We start from the raw sequence: 17,759 nt of genomic DNA, 5'->3' as shown, positions 1-17,759 counted from the left end.
TAAAGCATAAATTGCTCTGGAACGAGGTAGCTCTTTTAAGTAAAGAACTACAAAAGACTCACGTGATCCACGCACAGAGTCTTCAGCGTGATGGCGTTCACGTTGCAGGGAATTCATTGGCTAATACAGCCACCGCGGAAGCAACTAACCCGGCTTCCGTAGCCACAAAAAAGCGTACAGATAAGTATATAGACGGGGAAACCATGCTGGCAGTAAAAACGACCGTAAAAGGCGACTGTGCAGCACTACCCGTAAACTATCCACTCAATTATGCATACATAATCGATGCAAACTCCGTTCCTTTTGCTCGAATCCCTGGAGTGGGGGATAGAGTAATTCCAAACATGAACAGGAGAATATTTTTAATAGCAGACGCACACATGGGTTTGGGTCTAAGGCACAGAGAGATCAAGGAATCACTGACTGAATTACAATCAGTATTCTGGTGGCCGGGAATGAGTGTAGAACACCAAATATATGCAAACAACTGTGAAAACTGCAATAGGGATCGCAGTAGCGAACCTTGCTACCGGCTACCAATCAGAAAGAGCGTAACGCTGCCTACACCCCGTCCTGCGTCCTATTAATAGTTAAGACAAAATGCACTTAAAAAATGTGGCCCCAGCGCTCGGCTGACGCTAGAACGGTTATAAAAGATTTGCGAGTCTTTATCGGCACATACGCAATTACCACGTTCCATTCTGACCAGGGTCCTGCTTTCAGCTCTCGAGCTTATAGGGAGGCCATGGCCAGCATGGGAATTGGGTTGCGGTATTCTTGTCCGTCGCACAAGTGTGGTAGAAAGAAAAAACCGGGACATAAAGCAATCTATAACAGCGAAGGTATTAGGTTCAGGCGCTGGGTGGGTCAAACATTTAATAAGTGTCCAGACTAGTCTTAACAACATGCCAAGAAATTCTCTAAAAGGTTTCAGCCCATACGAACTATTGTTCGGAATAAGAATGCGCGTTCAGGACCTCGATAGTCAGATGTCAGTGGTACAAAAAGAAACAAAGCAGTTTGAAGTAAAAGACCGTTTGGCTGTTTTACAGGAACTGAATGAAACAAGAAAATCATTAAGCAACATAAAGTTAAAGCAACAGCCAAGTACCACTGACGAGGCACCACCCGCAACAGCCCCAGCAAGGCCTGTCTGGATTCCAAAGATTGGGGATCTAGTCAGAGAAAAGATCGCGGTTAAGAAGGAATTTGGGCCTTCTTACAGAAAAGCAGTACCTGTCTTAGCAGTCACCGGAACAAGATCAGTTGTGCTACCGCCCCTTGCTGGTAAAATGGAGAACAGAGTCGTGTCCATCGACCTGGTAAAACCACAAGCATGTGGCCTATAATCAACAGTAGGCCCAGTGGACTCCCAAGAAACAACAGAATACCCAAACTTGCAACAATCCAAGAGGTTCAAACTGAAAGACTAATCACATTCGATCAGCCTGCAGTGCACAATGAAGGACTATGCAATAATGCCATGGAACTCGTGCCTCTTGAAACACAGATTGAAACAGTTCGTCAAGAAACAACACCAGTCTACAATGATGTGGCATCAGAAAGTGCTACCGAGAGACAGATTGAAAGAACAATCCCATCAATTGACAGAACTGCCTCTGGTTATTTCATCAACTTCGACAACTTCTCTGAAGATGAAAACGATCCCGAAGTGATGCCAGAAACAAAAAAGTCTTTTAAAGAAAAAGCAATGGAACTCTTTCATCAATTGAAGGAAATCTACCTTATTTCCCCTTGGCTAGAGTTCTGGTTCGGTCTAGGTGTATTTTTCCTCCTGCTTTGGCTCATCATGGTACTGTGTTTGGGAAAATTCATTGAAGGAAAATATATTACAATGGACACAGCAAGTCAGAACATCAACCTAGTCCTGAAACCACACAGATCATCCCATGTGAAGAAAAGAGAACTGTCAACAGTAAATGTCACAGCAATTCCAATACCTGGTGGGGTAGTATGGGAAAAAACAGACTATGAGATCTATGGTCCGGTCGAAATCCTGAAGTATCCTCATCAACTAAAGGTTTCCTTAAGTGACTTTGTGACACCAAGTACATTCTCTGATGATTGGGACTTTAACAGTATTAATGACATGATGTCTGATTTAGTAATGTCAGCTAGATTCACAGATCATGATTATTTACAAGGTTCATCTAGTTATGAGCAGTTATTCTGTTACACCCACTATGGGGATCATTACTTGCATAAATCTGCACAGCCTAGAAATGTTTTTATGTATAATCAATGGGAACATTGTTCTACACCACCTAAAAGCAGTTCTAAAGCATTTTCTGAGAAATTCAAATATTTTTCAGGGTTTAACACCAGTGATGCAGAAACGTTTTATTATAAACTGTTAGATAAAACAGGAATGAAAACAATGCTGACAAATTCAAAATTGATATATTCAGAAGCATTTTATGACAAAATGATGACATTTGGTTTTGATTATTGGAAAAATAATATTGAAACGAAATCAATTTGGGGTACAAAAGATTGGCAGGTGCAAGGCATTGAAGCACTATTTAGAACCTGCATGATACCAGAACAAATGTTATTTTTAAATGACACTGTACACCAAACATCTTGTCTTGGCCTAGCCAAAAACAAAGAAATGAAAACACCGTCTATACCAAAGCCAATAGCTGAGAATGCAACTGCAGATAATGAGTTAGACGTGTCACAAATTTTACATTTCAACAGAACACATCCTGATTGGAAAAAGTGGTTAATCTGGCCTACAGACACAAATAGCTGTCAAGATAGATTCCTGAATAAAACACAGGGTTTAAAAATGACCAGATTAGACCCTAGATATTCCCAGAGACAACATCCAGGAATTATAACCACATACAGTGTAGGCAAACTCTGCCTAGAATGGCTAACTACATCCACACTGGCTGAAATTAAGCAACACTTGTCTTTATTAAAAGATGGTGCTGATTTGCGCGATTTCATTCTTGGACCACGCAAACAGCGTCAAAAGCGTTTCATAGCGACCAGCATCTATGCTGCTTACAACGAGGCTTGGAAAGTAAAGCAAATTGAAACTGCTGAAAAGATACGAGAAATTGATCGTATTAATTTGGAAAAATCACTTTCTGTAGTAGACAATGGGTTAATGACTCTGTCTTCCAGAATATATTCTTTGGACAATATTGTATCATCTGCCTTTGATGTGATAGACAGAGATTTGCTAATGTTACAACATGGCCAATCTCAATTACGCTCTATTATAGAATTAGGCTGGACGCTGCAAAATCTTCGTTCAGGCTATGTGCCTTGGCGTTTGATAAACACAACGTCATTCTTTTCCATTTTTAACCTTACTGATAAACAGATCAGTTTGGCACAGAAAGGAGCAGACTATACAATTTTGAGCATCGAGAAACTCGAGAGATTACCATTGACAATGTCAGAGAGCCCTGTCATTGAATGGATAATACACGGAATTATCACAATTCCGATAACAACTTTTCGATTTAAAAAGTGCCTTGAATACATACCTGCTGGCCAATATGAACAATTGGGTAAGGGATATGTTAAATCCGAATGGAAATTACCATACACTCATTCTTGCTATAGTGACAGCGACAAAAATGTATTTCTTAGTGGTGACAACTGTAAACACTCACTAAGCGGTATACTTTTGTGTCAGGGTATTAATTTACACGGAGCATGTGATGGCAATTCAAACAACCTTTCATGCCACCAGCTAGTCACACCTGCAACTCAGATAGAGCCCTTCTTTATGCAACTCGCAAACGGGAGTTACATTCTAAGAACGGATCACAGGTGCTGTGGCCTCGCGCCCGGACTAAGTTATCTAGTAGAAGTAACGTCCATGGTCAAATGTTGCATGCAAGCATTGTTTCCGAGCGGGCCTCCAGACACAGTGACTCCCCTCTGGCCTCGTCTGAATCTCTATTCTATACGAATTGATACATTAAGCAAAATGAAATCTGTGCTTTTACAGACAACAGTGCCTATAACGTCATCTAAAGAGACGTATGATCTTCTAGTCGCAAGGACGGCTACTGAGGTCCATGACCTTTTATCAACAAATTGCCCCGTGCATTTCGTACAAATGCTCGACCAACTCCTTAACATGTCTAGTGCTACAAGCATCCCAGGCATATTTAAGACAGTCTTTACGGGACTGCTAACACCCTTCCAGGCAATTTTGGGAATCTTTCCTAATTTTGTGCACTCCATCTTTGGTGGTATTCCACTATTTTTTGGACTCATCGCAGGGATTCTATTTTTGACCATCCTGCTACGTTATGGCAAACCTCGGCTCAGACATAGCTCCCATGGGAATGGAAGAAACAATCCTAGCAATGCGCTACAGGGACAGGATAACTAACGTCCTCGGATTGGCCAGGCTGAGAGATCTAAACATGACCTGGTTCCTTTCATTCAGACCGATATGGCAAAATTGCATTTTACCTGTGCTACGGTGTATGCTTTGCGGCGAGGAATGCGTGTTGGACATCTGTCTTTCACTTCCATCAGCAGTACCAATGGACGTCGATACTTTGCTAAGTCCAATAACGGCTCACGCATTGTGTTGTCCCCAGCGGCTACCAATCCTGATGACGGCATTCGTGGAGACTCCTGTACTACAGCCAAGTGGTAACAGTGGAGCGAGTGACAAAAGCAACATCATCCAGGTACAACGTTCTGTGAGCATTGCTGATCCTGCCTTCGATGACAGCAATCATTCTCACACCTGCCAAGTTACAGCGCTATCTAATTTGGTTGAACTATCACCTGATTTTGTAGACCAATTCTTTGCGAGCCTGTCTGATACGATGTTCTCACCCATAGAGAAACAATAACCTTTGAGAAGCTTTCCGACACACAGCGTTCCCATGAACTCTGGATTCGGCCTTCAGTTTTGATCAACAAAAAACTGCCAGGAGCTTTGGTAAACTGATTTTTCTTTGAATTGGACAATTTTTCAAATATTGAACCTTTTTCCTTTTGGCACGAACAATTCTTTGCTTAACGTAAAAACTATTCTTAGAGAACAGAAGCTTCACACTTCTATTTCTAAACACATCTAGAGACATAACAACATAACACCAGCCTCTAGCACACATATTATTACAATGCATTTTTATGTGATGATTTATCTCGCATTTCTTCTGTCAGAGATACTTCATGTGTAATTCTTTATGCATAATCGTTCATTGACTTCATATGCAATAATTTTTTGAATGATTACTATGCTTTTAAAAAACGTACAGTACCTAAATTCCATGTATTACAAGTACGCCTATTTCGAATGCATTTATGTATTTTGGGGTGGGCTATGTTACACAATGTTACACATACATCTAATTGCTTAGTTTTAGTAATTTTGATGGACATGAATTCGTGGAGTGGGTGTCATGTGCTTATCTAGGTTCCTGATCGATACTGTGACCTTATGCCCCTACTCGGCTATAAAGCCCTTTGTTCCCTATATTGGCATAACCGTTCAAGTACGATTTTCTGTAAAGTCATCTCTGGCCTCACACGAGCAGAGCCACAGAGCCACATTCCAGCATGACTCTCTGCTACTTCCTTTGCGACCAATTAGTGCAATGACAGAGCAGCAGTCACTATCTGATATTCCTAGATAACACTCCGAGTTCTTCAACAAGATAAAAACTTAGCAAACCTGGAAATCCCCGCTTGCTATGTTTTGATTAGTAATAGAACTCTAATGAGCAACTGATAGCTGCCACTTCCTAGTGACATCTTTAATTGACGTCTTATGTCCAGCAAACTTGCGTCAAACCCGGCACCTGTCAGGTATAAATATTACCAACGTTGCCTTAAGCAATGCGAAGCTAGCTGCTGTTAAGCAAGGAGCGAACATGTTGCTGATGCCAGCTGCCTGCATGACCCCGTGTTGGTAAAAACTAGCACTCTGTCGCTGCAGCCTGCTATCCTGTGGTGGTGAAGCTACTGATTACCATTATCGCCGCTACAGCGCGACCTATGGTGCAGTACGCTTGAGGAGCCGTGCAGCCGTCCTCTGCGAAGACATCCAGCCCAGCTGCCCGCGGACGCTGTCACCCCTCCTTCCTCCAGACGCGCTGAGAGAAGCCGCTGCCTTTCTCGTGCAGAGAAATCCAGTCCCGGCGCTTCCAGTTTACCCTCGCAGGTGACTGGGATATCGAGAGAGACCCCTGAAGGAGATACCAATCCTCCATCATTCTATTCAGAGGTATGGTGTTGACTAAACCCTTAGAAGAGAATTCTTGAAACAAACCTTGGCAAAACCAACTTAACTTAAGCTACTTACTTACTCCCCTTCTCACGTGTTAGGCCTAGGTCAGGCACACTGGGGTAGGCTTAGTTAGAAGCACCAGTTGAGTATGTTAGCCTAATGTATATATGACTGTATAAATGTTTTATTACTTTTAAACCATTGTATGGCTAAGAAACCATATCAATGCTTTTACAGTTCTATTTCGCTATTCTTATCTTACTGTACGTACTTTTCATAATAACAGTTATTGCAATTGTGGCAATACATTTCTCTTGTACGAGAAGAAAGACTGTTCAATAAATGTTAACCCTTTATTGATACACGCCCGTCTCTCTATTCTCTACATACTGTGAAAGTAAACTGCACTAGACTGACTGAGTGAAATCTATGTCTATTGTTTCACACGACCCTAGAGATCGACTCTTGATCTGAGGAGCAAAGTTGTCATGTTGCACGGTTGTTGGAAAGCTGAATCCCTTCTTGTCTGTGCCAAGGAAGCTGATCACTTCCTATGCAGAGAAGAAAGTTTCCAGTGACCTCTGAGCTAGTTGGTAACACAACCCAATTAAGTTTAGCATAGTCAGTGGAGGCCTGGAATATAGCCAGTTCCACGTCGATACTACTGTTTATGTTATTCCAATGCGCAGGGCCTAGTGGGAAACTAGGAACTACACTACAGGTACACATGTTAGGTCCTTCTCACGTCCCTTGCCCTAGTTTAAACTTGTGGTGAATAGCTTGTCCCTCATTACTCATACCCTTATTGTTCCCAATTTCTCTAATGGTACTTGCCCTAATCCATAGTTACATTGTGGCATTAATTCTAATCATTGATGTGCTGATTTGTATTTGCCTCATTATCTTGGCATATTCATTCTGAAATTTCTTATATAAACTTTAAAAAAAAAAAACATCAGGTGTCTGTGGTCATTCTACAGTATAAAGTGTGGATAAATGTACTAAGTGTATAAGAGTTCTACTCCTTTTAGGAATCTTGTTGCCTGTCCACTGCTAGCTCCTGATCCGTCAGGAGTAATGTGCCTGTGGTAAGTCCGGTACATGAATAGTAAGTGGTGTTAGAGTCACCCCCGAATTACTCATAGTAGCGTGGTAAGGTTTTTCACCCGGTTCATGCAAAACTCTGTCATCATAAGCACGCCAGGGCCCAGTGCGTGGAAATTTGGTAAGCTAGTGACCCGGGTGACCTGCGCGCTCTATCAGCTGTGCCGCCTATTAGACGTACCCGGATGGGAGGACGGTCCTTCCGGTATTTGGCAGCATGTTGCTTGAACGAGCTCCCTGTCACCCTTCGGAAAGCCAAAAGTCTCCTTTCTTTTAGAAGGGAGCTGAAGACTTGGCTTTTTTCTGCATGATTCTGTGGACTACTGTGAGTTGCCATGTGGTGTTTTTTCAGTTCCATGTCTCTTTGCCAAAGTGCCGGGACACCCTTTGGTTAGCCGTGCGCTATAGAAGAGACAGTAAAAAAAAAAAAAAAAAAAAAAAGAGGTCAAGTGCTGCCTCCTCCCTGTTCCTCAACGCGTCTGCTGACATGGCGCTAAATATCCAACACAAATGCTAGCTCACCGGGAAAGACGAACAGCTTTTATTTATTTATTTATTGGTCGTTGAAACCCCAGAGTTGATTTTTATGCAGGACAATATGTATTTTTGTGACATACAACCCATAATGCAGTTGCTTTGTGCTGTTTACCTCGTCTTCAGATCCTCTTTTAATTCAAGAATGATTCTTTATAACAGTGGTGACCAGCACAGGTAAGAGTGGTGGGGTGCGGTGGGGTGGGGGGTGGTGGAAGCCTCCTGGCACCGGGATAAGTAATATTAAATAAAAGAATAAATAAAACCACTTACCTTGCGCTCGCCGCATCGCCGACTGGGTGATACGAGGAGGGAAGGTAAGTGGTCTTTTGAAAAAAAAAAATGATATTACCTATCCTGTTATCTTTCTACTTCCACCACCACCACCACCCTGCCTCGCCCTGCCTCTCTTTCCTGTGCCAGCCGCCACTGCTTTATAAATACTAAGAAACTCTAACATTTAGAAAGGTTGACATGAATAGAGAAAGGACTTTAGAAATTCTGGGGCATATTACCAAGCAATAGCGATAAGTATCGCTATTGCTTGGTTAGAGACAAAAATTTACCGCTGAGCTGCGGCGATTTTTATCGCAGATAAACCTTGGTAAATATCACTGACATGCAAAGTGGGGCCCAAGATGGTCGCTATCTCCTACTAGCTATCGCTAACTGGTGTTAGCGACAGCTAGGTAATAGGGAGATAATTTTATCTCCGCTTTGTTGGCTTTTAAAGCCAAAAAAGGGGAGATAAACCCCCTTGATAATATGCCCCTCTGACTTTTAAAATATGACATGGTTTCATGTCATCCAGATAATATCTCTAAGCCCATTGGTCAATGTATCCTCTAAAAGTAATCTCAATACAAAACAGATGAAAGCCAGCCACCCTTTTCACACATCGCCTAATTAAAAAGTGCGTCACGCTTTATAGGGAACTAGCAACGTTAAACAGAAGGACACCAAGTACACACATAGCAGTGTTTTGAAAGCAGAGGGTTTATGACGCCCATAATGAAGCAAAGTCAAGGGAAATGGAGTAAAGTACATTTCTTTAGGTAACGTGACAAAGCTTTCATGGCGTAAACTCACATAATGTCGTGGTTAAAAAATGGCGGCTGCCCCGAGACAGCACAATTTGTCATCTGAAGGTTAGTCTAATATTAGCGGAAAAAATATAACAATATTTAAATGGCCCAGAGCACCCCAGCCACAGTCAATTGCTGGAGTGTTCGGTTAGAAAATGAGCAACTGACTAATTGTATAAATGCTGTTAATTAGCTCTGCAGAGCCTCTAACCAGGCCCCTCGCTGTAACTAATAAGAAATCAATTAGCTAATGAAGTGGCCATTAAATGCAATGCTAATCTAGCCGTGGTATTTTTTTAATGTTTTTTTTTCCCTTTATGATCCTGCCTAATTGCCACTGCCATACGGCGCTCGCAGCTTTCAGAATGCCTAATGAAACATCATTATATCATAACTGGCATTCTTGGAAGAAGTAGTGGCAAACCTGCTTTCCCAATTATTTTTAATTGCCAGACATAGTCAAAACTGGGCCTTATACCAAGAGGTTCTGAGCACTCCAGTGTCATGTAATATATCCAAAGGTTTTATTTTATTTTCTCCTCTCGTGAACTTTGACTTCGGTAGTGCTGGCTGTGAAGACTGCAAACTAAACAGAAATTAATGTAATTGCATTTTGATATGTTTGACTGGTGCCCACGGAGAATCAAGATCGCCCACCGAGGACATAAACAGCTAGACAAACCTGGATGCAAATACCACCGTTTGTAATTGCACAGCAGCATTGCAGCACAGAGAAGACATGGATGTATACATCTCGCGCACCGTACGACTGCATTATGCTTAATAAGTGATTAGCCCTTGAGTCATCCATATGATCTAAATAATATATGCATCAGTGTGGAGCGTTATCTTTCATTTAAATAAATTAAGGGCCAGATTTATCGTTGTTCTTTAGGATAAGTAATTTAACTATGGATAATTTAATTACATTTCTTAGAATGTACTACCCAGCTTAATTTAAATAATTAAGGGGTAGTGTTGGCGGTATGGATAGGCTAATAGACATTATTGAATTTAATATAATTTAATTAATGAGCGCGATTAATTATTTAATGTAATACATTTGCGTGTATTAAAACTAATTAACGATTACACTCAGACTTTCATGTATAATTTCATTTAATTTAAGTAAGTACGGGTTTGGATTTAATTGATTATGTAACTGTAATTCATTAAGTTAAATTAATTAAGCATTAGGGTATGGTTGCAATAGGGCTAGGATAATTATTTTAATTTAATTAAAATTAATTAGGGGTTAGATATGGCATTTATAACATAAAGGTTATGTGTAGGTTGATAATTACATTTAATTGTTTTATTTGAGTTGGGACCGGAGTTGCACCTAGGGGTAGGATTAGGAATTTAAAAATTAAATTATACACAACTAAACGACGTTGTTTCTGGTGAGGTAGTGGCATCGATGTTATGATACATTGAGGTAGTGACATATCACAGAAGATGCCCATCTTAATTCAAATAGAGCTTATTCTACCGCTGGAATACATTTGTCATTAGCTACACAGCCAGGGCAGGCTTCTTTTTTAGGCATGCCCCATTTCTGTAGGAAATGCACATGCAGTTTTGAAAGCTGCTGTATTCTTCGATCATATGCTTAGTTTGCTTGTCATAGAACTATGCAACCCAGTATATTTAAATCCCCCTTGGACTGGTATGATAACTAACTCCCCATTTGCCAAGTATCATTTCAGTCTTTCACGTGATCTGTTATGCACTTCAAAAAAGCTAAGACATCTGATAGAAGACAGACTCTTTTTAAATGTGAGCTCTTTGGATTTGGTGACTACATGAAAGACAACTCTATGAACCATTGATTTCATGCATCTATGCAGCAAAAGTATTGTATGTGGGCATATTGTAGTGGGTAGTTTTTACAAAACGATGGCAATTCGTAATATGAATCCATCTGCACTGGTTTCCACTCATGCCAAGGGCCCTAGCAAGCAAGCCAGGAACATGTTCACCTTTCTCCCCATTGGGTAGTGAAAGATTGCCATCAATGGAGGGGAGGATGTGGCCTAAGGGGCTAGGGTGGTTGATCTCAAATTTGGGGACCGAGTTCTAGTCTCGCCAATGATGCTCAGCATCCTGTGATTCTGGGCAAATTACCTAATCTCCCAGTGCCTAACAAAAATAAATGTGCCCTTGTGTATACAGTAACTGGTGCTCATGTAAAGGGCTCTGATTCCTGATACCTTCAGGTCAATTTAGCACTATATAAATCTCAGCAAAAAGAAGTGCGCTGCAGTGGGCCCTGTGTACTGCTAAACGTCGGTGCAACTGCACCTGCTGCACTAATTATAGCTATGACCCTTCTGGTTTCTACTTCTATGGGTGTTACCTCAGAAAGGCACCTCTAGCTGCAAGAAGTTGGTTAGGAACATCAACAATACACATTTCAGAGGACATCTGAGCCTTGTTCCAAATAATTATTTTTGGTAGGGGTAATTTTAGCGCACAGACCTGGCCCGGTGGGAGAGAAAAGTAGTATACAAATCTTCAGCAATATGTGACTCGAATGGTAAGATGGAAACTACATGTGGGGACCTCTTATAGCTTGTGGGAATATGAGGCTAAAGCTTGCATTGGGAGGTAACGTAGAATTAGCTATTAGTATAGGCAATTAGGAATTTGTATACATAGCGTAAAACAACTTCCTGAACATTAATCAAAACATTTTTTCTGTTCTCCACCACAACAAGCAATTTATTAATATAAAAATCCATGTTATTGGTATCCTCCTGGTTACTTAAAAATTCAACACTGTATACATCATTTACTGTAATGAAGCCAGCTGATGCTAATTTGATATTATCAAATAGGCTTTTCCCGTATATCAAAGCCAATCTGATCTCCAGTGATTAAAATGCTAGCTCGTGATGACTTATCAGGTTATTAATCACAAACATTTTTAAGAATACATGTTAATAATAGATATTGGTTTGATGAACATGGAACTAATGAGCATTTCTAAGTGGTTATAAATTCTGATATTAATCCATAGTTGCAATTTTCCAGTGTTTTCCAAAGAAGTGCCAGCTTGAAGCGAATCATTAAATAATTAAGGTGCTCATGTTGGCTATGCACGCAAATTTGAAAATTGGGTGAATTAGCACTTGTATTGAAATGGTGACTCTCAAATGCTTTGCCCTGGACTCAACCAGGATCGTAAAACAGTCCTTATGTATAATTCATTGCTCACGCATCAAGCAAAATAAACAACCATCTTGAGACGGTACAGGGTATAGAGATGAGAAAGAAACCTTGGTGTGGTCCATGAGTCACAGGTGCTGGTAGCTCTGAATCACCAGTGAAGTACTGTCTCCTTTTTCACTTCCATGCATTATGCACAACCTTTGGGGCTGTTGCCTGTAGCTAGGAGAGGAGGTCTAAACTTCCTCACAGAGGAAAGGACCAGCGACCTGACCAGTGACTTCAATTCTTGCCCAAATTCTGGGTGGATGACCTGTGTGCTCCTAGCTGAGTCTCATGGTTATCCCGATGCCCAAAACGCATCCCTGCCATTTCGCATCCAAGCACTTTCACTTCTCCCAAGTAATCTTCAGGAGAGGGTGAAGTAACACACCACAGTAGCCCAAAATCAAAATGAGTTCCCACACAGTTTATCATGAGCTTGGCCAGTTTCGCCCTAAAAAAACAATTTTAAATTCGGGGCCGATTTTTATTTTTAACCAAAGGGGACTGCTATGGGTTGTATATTTGCGCCGGAGCTAGCAGTACTGTACATGCCAAAATTTGAAGATTCACCATTATATCTCGAATTGGTACCTACATATCTACGATATATACTCGGTATATGGACAGGTCAAGTTGATACACTCAAGCAATTCCATACCTGGTTAAATGACAGGTTAATAAACATCCAATTTAGCTTACATTATAACCCTTGGAGAATTACGTTTCTGGATGTAGAAATGTACTTTTCTGATGGATTTTTAATGACAACACTACATACGAAGCCGGCAGACAGGAATTAAGCATTACACTACACTAGTCATCAATCTCGCAACCTCCAAGACAACTTACAATTTGGGCAATTTGGGCAATTTTTGAGGATAAGACAAAATTGTCCACATAAAACAGATTATAATTTCCATGCAGCAAACTTGGTAGCCAAATTAATAGCATGTGGCTACATTAAAAACTTCTTAAACATTCCATGAAGAGGCCGTGGTGGACACCACGAGAAGTACTGTTACATAAAAAGGAAAAACAAAAAGATGACCGTCTTCTATGTGTTGTAGCAGGGAATCTGCTCATAGACAGAACTGTGCATAGAAACTTGGAACTTCAGTGAATTAGGGTGTACTAATACTCACCTTAGTAGCCAAAATCCCCTACCAGACTAACAATTAGTGTCTCATTGGTTCTTCCATACCCCCAATGATTAGACAACCCAGAACATGGAACTTAGAATAGCTCAAGCAATGTGGAACACATGAACACTCTTTCGTTATACTCTCACACCAGTCCAAAACGGGGAGTAAATGAAGACACGTGCAAGTTTGAAATATTTATTTCTAATGCCGTGTTCTCAGGCGCAGTATCTTAGCTAATACAAGCAGACATATTATAAGCAACAAGATTATCAGCATAGTTACTATTCCATAAAATACAAAGGGAGAAAGCATGTTAAAATACTAAATGAAAAAGAAGGCTAGATTACACCTAGATTTCACCCTCCCTTGCTAGTAGGTTATTTTATATCTACAGAAGGTCTCTTGGGTTTACAAGGGCGGCCCCATACCTCTGTTCCTAGTAAAAATGGATCACATCATTTTCTACACCAGCTCTCTGCATGCGAATGTTCTCCAAGTGTGTGAGCATGCCTACGCAGTGCATTATTAAACGCGCCAAAATCAGAGGTGGCCACAGCTGCATATGTGTTATGTCTAGAACTTGCGCTGATCAGACCGAACAACAACCACTGTGTTGAAATAACCTTGAAGGCCTTGGCACTCACTGTTAATACAAAGCTTACCAAGCAAGGCTGCTACTATAGGAAAACATATTATTCTCGTGTGAAGCAAAACAGTCTGCTAGACTCTAAACATTTCTAATAATGTGTGCCATGTGCAAAGGCAGCAGAAAGGAAAAATGGTGTTTAAGCTTCTAATAAGCTCATTCTAACTTAACACAGTGTAAACGCAAGGCTCATCCCCATGACAGTGTCACCACATTTTGCCCAAGGACAAACCAATTGAAGAAGGTGATCAACCATAATTGGCACTTGCTTGAAAATCTTGATGTGTCAGTTACAAAATCGCTTTTTGCACATAAAAAAGAGAAACGTATTGGAAACCAAGTGATATGGGCATCATTTCATTAGACATCAGTTAAAAAGATACCACATGAACAGTTCAATTTACCACCGATTGTGAGACACCACAGGTGTGGCACTTGTACCTGCTGCAACCAAACTATTAAGGGCTCTGTGTTCTCACACAAAAATATTAATTGTAAAATTGGGAACATACGTCCTTTTCAAATTGCAAGACAAAGAACGTTGTTTATGGAATACGGTGTTAGTGCCCAAAATTGTATATTGTACAGAAGTACAGCAACACATCACCCAACACAAATCCAGAATTCAGAAGAAGGTACTAACCTCCCTATAGGTAAGCTATTGGAAAACTTTGAATCACAAGGAAAGTGAGTTGCGTTGGACGGTTACACCAGTGATAGAACAAGACACCGGGGAGGGCATCTGGAGAGATGATTGATCCAGAGAGAGGCACTGTTAATAGTGAAATTTAATTCAGCTATTAAAGGCTTAAATGAAATGATAGAGTTACAAGATCTATGAACCATACATAAATGTCTTTAGGCGGTTGCCGTAAGAAAGTTTCCTTTCAATAATGGGTCAATACTGAATCATTCAACATTTCCAAACTTTATACTAAAATTCCACCGAACTGTTTATATATTCAAACTACAACTCCCATGAATTTGAGCTCTAATCCATTCCCAGGATGCACGAACAAAATCATCAAAATGGAGTCCTTCCCTAACATTAACTTCATCGTAGCGGGCAAGTGCAACTTTGTATAAACAGAACGTTTTTTCAGTTGGTCAAATCAGACCTAGACTGACGCAAGGACGTAGACCAGGAAGTAAAGCAGACTAAGATGCCAAACATCGGCATCAACCAAGTTGTATTGATTTTCTAAACATGGAGAAGATTAGCAGTCCCGTTCAGTGTTTCTCCAAATACAAGGTATGTGAAAATTGGCTCTTGAAGTTTTTCATGTTGTATGCTGAACGCGTCTCGAGCAGACACAAGCATGCAGGTCCAACATTTAGGCGTACTTGCAATTGGTGGACTGACCGTGTTTCTTTGGAAAGCTTTTTTAATTATCGCTTCGAGAATTGAAGTTTTTTCGCGTATTTATTTTTTTGTGGATTGAAATGGATTACCAGTAGACGCTGATCGGTCACCATGGTTGGGATGGATTTTTTACATTGCAAGGGAGTGTTTACGAGTTCGGTCAACAAGTTGATTCCAACAATAGGGTTATGAAATGGTTTTTAGAATGCTCTTCTTTTGTCTTTTTTCAGTGTTCCGTTAAAATCGTGAAGCTGGTTGTACCTTGCAAGAGAAACAGATTTTGGATATGACAAGGTAAAAAGAGTGTAGATGGTGCATGTGAGGCATATGGTATATGAGCATTAGAATGTTTTTTTTGTTTTTACAGCTCATTGCGTATTCTGAGCCCTGGTGGAGAACCCTGTAAGATACATAATAGGGTTCAAAACACGTTGACTGCCATTATTCCAAACAAGTGTTTGTTGCAAGCATTTGCTATATAGGTTCAAATTATGAAGTGATAAAAGCTGTAATTGAAATAGTGTACATTGAACCCAACTGGTACACTGTTTGGTTTTGCCCTTGTTAAAGCAATATACAAGATTGGTGTTGAAATGCCAGCTCAAAGGGCTGCCTGTAGAATAATAGAATTTGAGAATATTTTTTTATAAATCACAGAACCGGAACTTTAATTAATCTTTGTATCAAGTTTTGTATTGTTTAATGTTTAGTTTTTTGTTGTTATAAATAATGTAATTTAACCCTTTGCCCGCGGCCGGAATTCCGCTCCTGTGCGACACATTCCGATCGCGGGCGTGATCATGACGGCTGGGAGCCGTCATCAGCACACGAGCACTGTGTGCCATGACGGCTCCCAGCTGTCATCAGCATCGAAGGGGTTAATGTAATAATGTTGTTGTGTCTCTGTACTGTGTAAAGTGTTTGCGACAAAATTGCGTTTTAACAGATAAATAATACAATCTGGAAATTCTTTCAAATACATATGAAATAACAGATGTAAAATACAAAAATAAAAGATACAGTCATATCAATATTTTTGTATGATCATGGTGTGAGATGAGTAAAATGGTAAAAGTGACATTCCTACGCTATTAATGACAAATCCCTTTTTTGACACAAGAGAGAGGGTATGTCATTGTGAATTCAATCATAAGAAACCTTAGGAGGCTGCTCCACTGTAAGCCACTATTCCATCTTGAAGTAATCTCAGCCATTTCCCCATGTTAACCTATGGGAAGGACAAACCTTATAGGTAGTGAAAATACACATGGGCATTCTTCACTACCTGGTAAGGGAACACACATATGTACCTGCCTTGATTTTCACCTACCACTGGCTTCTCCCCTTAAGACTTACACCAGGGGTGCCCTAGTGGTATTGAAAGATCCCCTCAGGATTGGCCAGTGGTTTAGAAAGGCCATCCTAAGCATAATTGTAATTGCTCACACACAGGCCTGCAATGGCAGACTCGACACATGTTTAAAATCAATAGGTAAGCACCACTTCCTAACGTTTGTAGGAAGGACGTGAGCACTTTCACATTCCATTTACAGTGGACAAGTGCCCAGGTCCGAAAGGCCACTAAAAGAGAATCAGAAAAACCCTTGAGGCAAAAGCAGAATGTTTAGGGTGTTGTAACGTAAACGTGTTGGGCCTTGTAAATTATTTAAATTGATCTTGTTACTCTTTACCTCAAAATAACCTCAGCTACCATACTAAATCTCTTAGGTACTCCGATGGATCTTTTTCTGTGCTGAAAGGGACTAGAATACTTAGGAGATGAACAATTATCATATGAGGAACTGGAATAAGATAATTGTTAACATTTATTTATTTATGAAGAATTTTCCCTGATTAAATGAACCTTTAGGGCAGATAACATTTGAAGCAGATTAATTAGCTTCAACAAATAATGAAACAGAATCAGCAGAGTATTTCATCTCAAATTGTATATTTATCAAATTTCAAATGATTAGCACTCAAATCACATTTAAGAATTTGAACAGATTTAGTAAGCATAAACAACTAATGAAATTTAATCTGAAGGGAGCTATCTTCATCAGCCGACGGACATTATATCCTAAGGAATTGAGTCTATGGGAACTCCGCTAATTCTCATACAAACCCTATTGATGAAAGTTCAGTAAATCACTGAATGCCCTGTTGAAGTTCATGGACAGGTTGTATGTCCCTGTCCACACTGCAGCATCAATGCCACAGAAGTGTCTTGGAAACCTCTAGCAGGAAAGATTTCCTCTATGCAAACATACCAGCTGGTCGGAAAATGCAGTATTTTTGTCATAGTTCGCTTTGTTTCTGCAAGTCTAAATCATCATTCTCAATACCACAAGATGGGTAAAGGGAAGATGGACAAGATAGGAACCACCCCAGTCCAGGTTTTAGGCAATTATACTCCATCGATTTCTGG

The sequence above is a fragment of the Lissotriton vulgaris genome, chromosome 8, assembly GCF_964263255.1.
Source record: "Lissotriton vulgaris chromosome 8, aLisVul1.2, whole genome shotgun sequence".
NCBI lineage: Eukaryota > Metazoa > Chordata > Amphibia > Caudata > Salamandridae > Lissotriton > Lissotriton vulgaris.
The sequence above is the reverse complement of the archived record's forward strand: the minus strand, read 5'-3'. Positions refer to the sequence as shown.